Here is an 11,743-nt window from a genome sequence, read left to right as displayed (position 1 = left end):
GCAAAGATGTGTGACTGGTGTAATGCTGAAGAAATAAAACCTATCCTTCTCACTTGATGTGGGCGAGCTACACTACAAATACACTGAGGTCTTAAAGTTCTGTCTACATAGAGAGAAAAATAAAACAGCCATGAAGTTCAAAGATTAAGGATTTGGACAGACATTCACAAAAGAGGAATCTAAACATGGAGATTAGCGCAGGCTGATTAAACTCATTTTCTATTTAAAGGAAGTTTGGCCATCCCAGATTGCTTTAAATCTGTTGTGTAGAAGGTATAAACAAAAAGCCCATTGTACTTGTTTCAGGGTTTGTGAGCTTACAGCTGATATAGTTTCAGGCTGCAATTCTTGCAGCCCCTTCATAATGCAGTGGTCCCATTCAATTCTCCTCCAGGGCCTCAGAAACTCAGCTTCCAGTGCTGCAAAAGAAATAGATTTTTCTAGTAGAAGTATCATAAAAACACATGAGGAGGTTGATGATGGGTTACACTGGAGCAAGTAGAAGGATGAGACAGGGCTGTGCCAGGAATGAGCTGCCTGACTTCTGTGCTGCAAGACCAAGAGGGAAATGGGGGAGAGAAGGAGGCTGCATGGTGTGAAGCAGAATTCAGGCATTAGTTCATCTTTTACATCCAAAACTTAGAGATGTTTAGATTAATGAGATTTATTCACTCCATGGTGGTAGCCCAGGAGCTAATTCTCTGTTGGCTGTAATTTTTGTACTCAAAAGAATTATTTCAGCACACCGTGCCTAGAAAAGTTCTTGCAGCTTTTGCAGAATATATATATGTATATATATGTCAAATTGGATTTTGAACTCTCCTAAATGTGCAATTGCTCTATTCTCAGAGAAACCAACACTCTTACATTACAGCCTTCAAGTTATCCACTGACTTTGACGAGCAGTCACAGGAATGCTGTGCTGTTTAATATGGGCTGTGAATTTAATATGGGCAAATGTTCCTTTTTGTTGAACCTTGTAATGAAAATGTCTCTAAATATCTCTAAACCTTAAACTATCAAGTGCTCTACTGGGTCCAAGTTCTGCTATGGTTAAGTAAGAGTTAATGTCAAGTGCATCAAAATTTGCAGAAATCATTCCTCTAAAAGAGATGAACCACCTGACAGATTTACATCAAAATCAGAGACACTTTTTGCAGTTTCATTTGATTGCATGTGAGAGTGTTTCATAATCTGATGTTCTGCTGTGCAAATTTAGAGTGCTGCCATTAGCTTTGAAAGCACTGCAGTAAATCCACCATCCACGTATCTGACTCAGCAAAACTAAACCCCACATTCCTTTTTAGAAACTGAGTTCTTAATATTCTGCTCTTTTACCTTTGTTTATTCTAAAGGGATCAAAAAAATATCAAATTGTTTCATTTTGGAGGAGAAGGAAGATGTTACAGCTTCAGCGCTGTGCAACATTTGATCCATTTTCCATTTCAAATATACATTGGTATGTAAAGCTGACATCCACAAAGAATTTTGCATTCAGAATTAAAAGCTCATTTGCACACAGTATACACAGTGCATTACCTCCTTTTATGGAAAGACCACTGCCCATGAGTAGTTGTCTAGAAAAGGTCTTACTTCAGACGCATGACAGATAAGAAATCAAAGCATTTCCACAAGCACACTCCCTCCTCCTTTCATGCACCCACATGGCTTGGACCAAGCTGTATTTACTCACAGGTTTGAAAGGCTTTGTCCACATTATAAATATTAAACACTGTAGAGATTTGTCTGAAGAGATGAGATAAACTGTGCACAAGTGTTGCAGTCAAAGACCAAGGCAGAGTGTGGGTGGGAGAGGGCAGTTTGCACTGGTGTAAGAGTGAGAGAGCTAGGAGCTATGTTTGGTGTCTCAATAAGTATTATAAGTATTAGTCTTCATGCCTACATGGCTTAAGGCATTACAGCTGAAAAGCTGGGCTTAGGGAAGGCTCAACAGTCTTTGATAGGATACTTTACATTGTTGAATTAGAATTTCAAGGAATAAGAGACCACCTCTCTCTTCAGTTTGAATAACAGACCTTCATGCTAGCATCAAGCTGAAACAGCCAATGAGTCTATGGTGCATAGGTGTTCACTTTAAATAAATAGGAAGCAGTTTTTCCTCTCATCTCCATCAGCTAATCACTGACCAAACCCTAGCTTTCTCCTAAACATGTTTTGAAATCTGCTTGCAGTCTGTTCCTGAGTCCACGTGGTGTGAACACAGGCACACAGGCTCTACCAAACACATTGACAGACAAATCACTCTATAACTCCATGATCTTTCCTTCCCCACCTGGGAAAAGAGGGAAAATCCTCAAGCAGCAGATCAACTGCTCACCTGCCTTTAGAAAATATTCCCCAAGAAGGCTTACAGCTCATGGATTTCTTCCAGATCTCCAGTGAGTCTTTAACAAAGGCCAGGACACTGGCCATGCTCTTGCTGAGCAGCAATTGGGAATTTCCCAATTTCCGCATTGGGAAAACTTATCCAGCTGGTTACAGTCCTACCTAAGCTGGCAACCATGCTTCTTCACATTGGCCAATAAATCCCAATAGGGATTATAGTGTTATAGTATAATCTGAGTGAAAAAATAGTAGGTTAAGTTTGTTGGAGAAACCTGGCAAGCCATTTGTTAGATAAAACCCCCAGTATCAAAGCTACAGTTGTGGGGAATACATAAAACATATCCAGGACATATAGTGGAATATGAGCTGATAACTAAGGCGACTAATTAAAACAGAAAACCTTTGCTTCCTGAATTAACATATAACATTTGAATGGAATTAATAGGAACCCCTGAGGCTGAAATAGGGACATGGCTTTTAAACTGTGCTGAAATGCATTGAAATAGTTACACTTCTTTGTAAGACAGACTATACAGAAAAATACAGAAAATAGGAATGTGTGTGCTAAAAACAGAGACTGTCCTTTCTCCATTGGAATGTCTGACAGCTAAAACAAATTGGTTTGGCTTTGTCATTTAAAACAGTGAATGATATTTTTTCAAGTTGTTCTCTTGTGGATAGATTCTTACAAAATGAGAGCAGTGATTCCATTAATTTGTGTCTCATCTGTGGTCCCAGGTGATGTAGTTAATATAGTTTCCGTAATGTCAAGTTAATACTTGTTCCTCCTTTTGGTGAATTCTTTTACAAACTTGCCCTCAGCTTGTGTTATACCCTCTGCTAGAAGAGGAGTTGAACTTGGGAACAGAGTTTAGGCTTGAGCTAAAAAGTTTTTAAGATCTAAATAAATGAAACTTCCACATATGTCTTCAAAAGCAAGTTGGGTTATGGCTCTCCTATTTCCTGCAGGGGGCCAACCCAATGCCTGGACATTTCACAGAGTTTTACTTCTCCTTCCATTCATTTTTTTTCCATTTTCTGTGTGAAAAGCACAGTCCCACATCTTGACTAAAGAGGAGGATGAGTTATTTCAGCTGGAGACAGTGGGACAAAGTTGCCAAATGCAAACGTGCTGTTGACATGGATAGTGCTTCCCAAGAGGCCTGGTCCTTGGCCCAGGGAGCCTCCAGGCAGAAGATGGGGAGAAGTAATACTCATCATCAGAATATCTAACTCATTTCATGAAACAAGCTGGACATCTATTCAGAGAAAACTTATGCTTTCAGGAAGACATTTCACCTAAACTTTAATTTCTATTTAAAATATTAATCAAAATTGATGACCTTAACTTTTCCACAGAGCAGTTATTTGTATTCTTCCATGCCTTTGGGAATTTCTGAGTGGTCTTCTCAGAGATAAAGTGAACACTGGTTTAAAACTGTTTCACAAAATAAATTTGTATGTTTCAGGAAATGCTTCTCTCACAATGATAGAAAGAAAAAAGTAATTGGCATAATTTGGTACAATCGATGGTACAAAAGGCACTAAAAAGAAGTAAGCACTAGAGAGTGATAAATCCAAGGGGTTTTTTTTCTATTTTTCATTCCATTTGGAAAAAACCCACAACATAGTTAAAGCATTATCAGAATTGATGTTGATCTCTCTGGCTAACATTTCAATAAGTTAAAACTTCAGGGATGTTTGGCTGTATTCCAGTTTTTTTTCAGTTCTGTGCTCTTTTAGGAATTTTAATTTTTCTTGGATAATTAGATCTCTGACATTAGACGCATATAATTAACAGGGAAAATGGCTTGCATGCTGGCTATAATAGCACTGTCTGATCTGTTTGCCAGATAACTGTTATGACCTGTTTTTTTGGAACCAATTTATTCCCACAGATAGCAGCAGACATGCCTAACTGGAACCACTTCCATTTGTTTGAAAGGATGAAATCGTGGGGCCTTTTACTGATTTCTGTGGCCCCAGGATTTTGCATGCATCCTCAACATTTCCTTTTAAGATAAGACTTTTTCAACTTCTTTTTTTTTATATATAGTCAAATCTGAACGAGTCCCCCATGTCAATAGAATAATAGGACTGAAACTTCATGTGCAAAGCTGTATTGCTCAGAGATGTTTCTTACAACTGTCACAGATGCTTTTACAGTAATTTTCAAAATGTGCCTCTCTGGGTGGGAGGGAGATGTGTTCTCTTTAAACTAAAATATTAGCTTTATCTGTCTGTTGTTAACCAAAGTTCAGGACTTGAGTGTCATTTACGTCTTTTGCAAAATTGTCCTCAAGACTTTTTAATAGCCTATTTACCAACTGCTAAATAAACACCACCTGACAATAAAGGACTGGAAAAAATGTTTTCAGCTGCTTGTTAACATCTCTTTTATGCTACTTACAATTTTCTGCCTTTAGATGTTTTGGTTCACTAAAATAAAACTTTCTCTCCACATTTTTTAAGAAGTAAAAAATATGGCTATGAGGTGAGGGGAGTCAGCAGCATATTACATTTATTTTTGCTTCTGAGCATGGGGTCCAGGAAGAATTCTTAGGTGACCAATAATAATAATAATTTAAAAAAACCCCACCAAACCAACAAAAAAAATAAAAAATAAAAAAAGAAACAAACAAACAAAAAAACCCCACCAAAACCAAAGAAAACCATATTAAAATAATAAAAGCCTGAAAAATAGGCTGAAAGTGTTTTAGACCAAAGTGGTGTTAGGATTTTCAGCTGAATGCTTGATTATGATCCAGCTTTTTGGTCTAGGCCACCGGAAGCAGGTTTCACTTCTGTGGCATAAGAGAAAGGTCCATTAAGCATTTTTGAAAAATCCCAGAATGATCTGACAACAGTGTATTACAGTTCATGGAGAAATGGCTGTTAAGACACATTCCAAGTATCCTTATAATTCCACTGGGTGCAATAGATTAAAAAAATAGATCACAGAAAATTCAAAACCTTTACCAACTCTGCAGTTAAAGCATATCATTCACATTACCCTATATACTTTGCTTTTCTATGTGGAAGATAAAAACAGATTATCTACACAAAGCTTACATTAGGGGGTCAACAAATACAGAGCAGATTTTTTTTCTAAATCAGATAATCCTCTACAGTACTACTTTTGATGTATGGAGTTCCTAGTGCAGTGATTTCTTTCCCCCATCTCTCCTGAGCATAATTCCTTATCTTTCAACATGTCTGCAATACATGAAGCCACTACTCCACTAAGTATGCAGCATGTGAGCATATGTGGAAGTGTGTGTATATATAGTTACTGTTTAGATTCCACCTTTTTTATTTCAATGTCTTTGCTTAAGGTATCAGGTTTGAAAACAACACTGCTTTTTTTCTAAAAGAAATATGGTTTTATACTTCTTCCTCCAGTTTCTAGTGGTCAGTGCAGAACAGCACTGTGTTTATCATAACAAACTGAGCGGAGGGGAGCAGCAAAGGGAAAATTTTTGGTGATAAAATTTTTGAACACAATCATTTTATTGCACAACTTAGATTTACAGTGCCACTGGGATTGAACATATCCATTTTTAAAAGATCCAATTTTTCCTGCAATATTTAGGACCAGACAGAATCCCCAACTAACTGCTAGTTTCTGTACACGCTCAAATTGGAACAATACCTATCTTGAAGAGATCACAATTTACATACAAATTTTCTGTGTTTGCAGAAGTTCATATCGGAGGGCTGATCACATCCCTTTGTGATAGAGACCTCCTCTCTATCCCAGTTTGATTGCCAGAACTTTACTTTTCATATTTTCCTGTGAATCAAAGTCTTTTTCTGACAGAAATTATCTTTCCCTAATGTCTCATCTCTTGAATGTTGAATGTGGACTTCAGAATTAGCTGGATCTCCTTGTATCTGGCATTCCAGAGGAATGCCCTAGTTTGAAACAATCCCTTGCATTAGGAGATGATGGGTATCCCTCCTGCTACAAACTTCTGCTTTCTTTAATTTTTGGACTACTGTGTTTACATATGTCCAACCACCAACACTCAGTTCTGCTTGTTCTGCTTTTGGCTAAATTTCAACCATCCTGATGCTCATTGCTCAGTAGTCTTTTCTTTCCTCATGGTCCAGGTAAAGAGGCTAATAAGACACATAATTGTTGTGGACTACAAAATGAAAATGGAATTTTAAAATTATAGAGATACATTACCTAAATCATTATTAATTAACTTTAGCTGTCTCAGTTATCTTAACAAAATCATTTTGACCAATTACATTAATATGTCTCCAACATACTTCAGTACCCAGCTTATTCAAAGTCTGAAATCATAGACCTCAGTGATTAGCCATGTGAATTTGAGATACCCCTTTCCATGGAAACAGCAGGAAAGATCCAGCTCTTACTGTGTCCGGCGTGCAGTCCCATTCTGCCTGAAGAATTCAGACAGATTCTGAGACATCAGAATGGCAGTTACTGAGTAGTTTTACAGCAGGTGGTATGACTAACATGTTTATAAGTAAACCTTATGTTTATAAGGAAACTTTAGGTTCATAAGGAAACCTTGAGTGATTCTTTCTTGATTCCAATGAAAAAAAATAGTTATGAATGAGGAAGGTAAAGGCACTCATACTTTGTACAGTTTCCCTCTCATTTTTCTTTTATTTCTCCTCCTTTAAGATATTTGCACTCCTAAAACCTTCAATATCTTTGCTAGTAAAATCATTTGCTCTTGTATCTGAGCTTGATCCCTTTGAATAATAAGGGGCTGTGATCTGTAACTCTCAAAAGAAGCAGTGAGTCCAGGATGCTCTGTGTTGAGATTTCAAATGGACATCAGTCATCACAGATAAAACAACTGTATGAAATGAAGCAACATAAAAGTAGGTGTTATTTCCATGAAGAAACCAGGTTTTAAAGGTTCTCAGCTGCAATGCTTAGTGGTTTAAATGCTGCTTGTATTCTTAATAGTAAGATCTGATGTTTTCTATGCAAATTAACCTGAATGCTATAAAATGGTACATTTCATAGGCTCATAGGATTGTGATAGTCCTGTCTTTATTAAGAAGAAAAACTTGCCTTCCTATTATAATTTTTCACTGAGCTCTAAGACTTTTTATTGTTTCAAAACAATTTAAATCATTATAGATAACCTCTTGCAGTGTTTTTAAGTTTACTTTTTGCTCAATTAAAATTTTATTTCCATTTCTCTTTTGAATTGGTAAATATGTGGAGACCTAACAACCCGGCTACCAGCAATATCTTTTAAATTTTACATCTTATCAATGATCAAGGAATAAACTGAATATATTTGGTCTTAAAGAAGTTCACTTTTTCATCCAATTTATAAAGAGCTGAACAATTACTTTCTTGATTCTTGTTTGAGAGCTGTGATAGATCTTTATACTGAATTACATAATTGCAGGCAACCCTCATCATACACACTTCTATTCCAGTTGACACATGCACTAATCTGATAGAGTGAAATGTTAATCTTGATAATAATTTCTTCTATTTCTACAAAGCTTTTGATTCTCTAATGTCCAAAGGCATTTAAAAGATTTGCTGTGCACTACTGAGTTCTAAAAACCCTGTAGAAAAGCGCCCTTTTAGAACAATGAGAAATATATTTTTCTTCCAAAGCAAAACACATTAGTACAGTTGCAGGTTTGCAGTCAACAGTGAGGTTCATTTTGCATTCACTATGCATGTTTGTGCCTAAATATTACAGTGACAAGCATGCTGTAACTACCTAAGACAGGAAATACTGTGCATGCACAGCCTGTTAAAAATTGGTGCATACCCGTAAGATATCTCAAAAAAAAATAAAAAAAAAGCAACCATATATATGGAACACATCCTTGTGTTCACCACCGGTTATGCTGGGAATGTTTGCCAGATCTTATTTTGGATTCTATTTACAGTCTAAGCAAAACATTGCTCTCAATGCATTTTCACTGACATTAGTTAAGAAATAGCTCATGATGACGGTATTCAGTACCAGAGTAAATGGAAAGAACAGGAACCTGAAACAAATCCAGTAAAGCTCTGCAAGCTGTAATACCCAGCTCATGCCTGGAAAAGCTAACATCCAGACAAAGGAATTTAAGGAGCAATTCAGGTCAAGAAAGGTCAAGGGAAGAAAGAAGTGATTGAATCCCCATTCTATCAAAAACCTTTCTTAAAAAAAAAGATTGAGATCCACCATGGTTACCCTGTTGATCCTTCCTCCCACCATATCCTGGAAAATGCTGAGGATAAAACAGACACAGGCCTGGCTGAGATGGTATAATTATGTGAGGCCATTATGACTGCTACTGAGAGTCACCTGGAAGAGTCTTAACGACTATCCAAGGAAGTAGAAGTGAAGCACAGTCTCAAAAGAATAGAGGAGATTATGTTATTTATCATAATTCTTTATCCCTTAAATTTTTTTGTGACATACCCTGAAAGGATTTAGTACATGGCTAAATCAGCACTTCAGCAACACATTGAATTGGTTCAGGTCATTCTTGTTAACAGTCATATGGGACCAAATCAGTAAATGGCTATTAAAAGGCAGGAATTTCTAGGAGCATCTGTGCGTTGCAGGAAATGTTGCTACTGATTCTTCTTTTTATATCACATTCCTATAAAAAGTGAGAAGGAATCTTATTGCCAGCAGAGATGTAAAATCAGGTCGGGACTGTCGCTGGTTATTTAAAGGTATTGCCATGCTTTTTGTAAGACTGAACATATTACATGCTGTATCTTGGCTAAATTCCACCTTTTATAATTACATCCTCTTCTCCCCTTCTCAAACATTTCTCGCTGTCACAAGAGGATGCAGCACTCTTCGTTTTCCTGGTCTAGATGTCTGTGTAGCAGTCTTTCAATCTCATCATGACCTCCCTGAAAGAAATATTCAAGTTGCCCAAGATGCAGTGTGATCTCTTCATCACTCCCTGTGGCATTGATGTGGATGGAGAGAAAGAGGGCTTTGAAATTAATACTTAGGCAGAGGTTCTGATTTTTTTCCTGCTTAAGTACAAGCACAAATCTGTTGGTTTGGCTTCCTCCACAGTTACTCATTTGCTACACTCCCTGGAGCAGTGGGAGGCTTAATACTTTACCTCTAAAAAATACTTTGAGATTATTTAGTCAAAATGCAGGCCACCAGTGTTCCATTAGTACTGGGAATGCTTTCAGAGCATTGACCAGCTTTTGCTTCCAGCTTGATGAGCTGATGATTGTAGCCCTCAGATGGCATTTAGATAAGCAGAATCCACAGGGATTTTTTAGTATGTTAGCTGCTCAATGAACTGCCAAGATTGTATAGTAAGCAAACAAGGGATGAGTGATTATAAACAAAAAACCCAGCCACGTGATACTATTTTAATCTTGTTTTCTTTGTGGATACAATGTTTGCTGGAGAGGAGAGCCTGTCACTTGGAAACACAGAAGGATACTCTGAACGATGGTCCTTGCAGTCCAGTAGCCAGCTGTGGGTGAAGCAGATGTTTGAGAGAAGGGTCCAGTAAAGATACCAACCAGTACATCTGGCCAAAAGCACCATGCCAAAAGTAAAATTCTCATCAGAGATGGCACAGTGTGTCCTGTTGTCAGTTTCTATTTGACAAAGAAACACGACGACTTCTCACCTGGAATACCCAAGAAAGAGAACTGTTTCTCACCTGGAATGCTCACAAATTGGACTGAGGGGCTTGAGGTGAGGCTGATCAAGTTTCACTACAAGTGCTACTAGGACAACATTTTTTTTGTGTGTGTCTGATGGTTTCTGTGGCTCTCAGTCTGCATCCTCTTGGAAGCTGGACTCTGTGGACTTGCTTCCGATTTCTTTCAAGAGTCTGCTTTAGAGGAATCCAGACTGCAGCAACCAGACTGATAGTTCACTTTGTAAACCAGACTGATTGCTCACTTTGTAAAGCTTTGTAAATTTCTAGAGAGTGGTACACAGTAATTTGAACCAGTGCCACCTACAAGCAATATCATTTCTATGTGCTCCTTTAGCCCCTCTTAGCTCAGAAGCATGGGATGGTTCATGCACAAAGCTCTGAATACTGACAATTATATCTCCCTCTTCCCTTTTTCCTTGTTATCTTTTCTCTACTAACATGGGAGTCTAAACAGAAATAAAATATTTGGTAAGTACTGATTTCTTATCATTCCTTTAGTGAAATACAGCACTGTGCATGTATATAATTGGCAAAGAGGTGTTCAAATATTTCAAAGGAATGTCTATATCAAAAAAAGAAAAAAAAAGGGGAGGCAAAAACCATAGCATGGGCCCGATCCCACCAGCCTAATCTTGCCACTTTGGAGGTCTCCAGCAGGTAGGACTCAGCAGAAGAGCAAGTGTGTATTTATGTATTCCTGGAGTCAGGAGTCTCGGGGATGCTCTTATCAGGCTGGCTTCAGCCAGAGCTTAGGAAGAGCTGCTGCCCAGCACAGAGGGCTGTGCCACACCACACCCTGTCACCTTCGTGTGTGGGACCAGAGAGTGGGAGTGAAGGAGGGCAGACAAGACATGGCACCCATGCAGCCAACGTCAGACCACGGCAGCCGTGCAGCCAGCATCAGGAATGCTTGGCAGGGACTCCAGGCAACACACAACAGCCTTTACACAGCCAAACAACTTCAGCTGGGGGCTGGGAATTGGCACTCATGTTTTATTCATCCAAATTGCTTTTCCCCACTCCAGAAATCCACACTCCTCTCTACACTACAGAAGCTGTTCAGTTTCCTCTTGTTTAGCACAGTGCTGCAGTGCTCCCATTTCCTCTGAGCACCTCCACGTAGAGACTGATCGGCAGTAATCACAAGTCCAACTTCTCAGGAGTGAAGCGTGGGTGAGAGATGTTGGTTCCTCTAACTTGATCAGTCGGTTTTGTTATACTGTATATCAGATCTTCCATAGACAGCTCCCATGGAAGGAAATAAAAATGTAACAAATCCAGTTTCCTTTCCTTTTTGCATTTTTGGTAAAATTTTAGGTTTGACTCATCTTTCCCAAGCTAATTGTCAAGAAACTGACAAATCCAGCGTGGTTGACAAGTGAGTAATTGGGGGAAGAGAAGGAGTGCAGCCGGTGTTTGTACTAATTTGGTAAAACAATTAAAGTAAAGAGTGGTATGATAGTCACTTACACAATCATGACGTTACAAGCTCTTCATACAAAATATGTGCAGGATTTTACAACACTCAGAGAATTAACTATTAACCAGCCACTCCACACCCATTTCAAATGTAACCTGCAAGTTCACCACAAGATGTTTTTGAGCCTCTTAGCAGGAAAGAGCAGATCACAACACTTGTGGGGAACCAGGCAGAATTCAGTTTTATGATTCTCACCTGTCAGGTTGCCGGGCACTCAGAACAGTTCTTGCAGGGGGCAGACCCCATGTGCTGGCTGTGGCT

The sequence above is a fragment of the Agelaius tricolor genome, unplaced genomic scaffold (genome assembly GCF_023055355.1).
Source record: "Agelaius tricolor isolate 1412-34295 unplaced genomic scaffold, bAgeTri1.0.p SCAF_6, whole genome shotgun sequence".
NCBI lineage: Eukaryota > Metazoa > Chordata > Aves > Passeriformes > Icteridae > Agelaius > Agelaius tricolor.
This window is presented reverse-complemented; position numbering follows the sequence as displayed.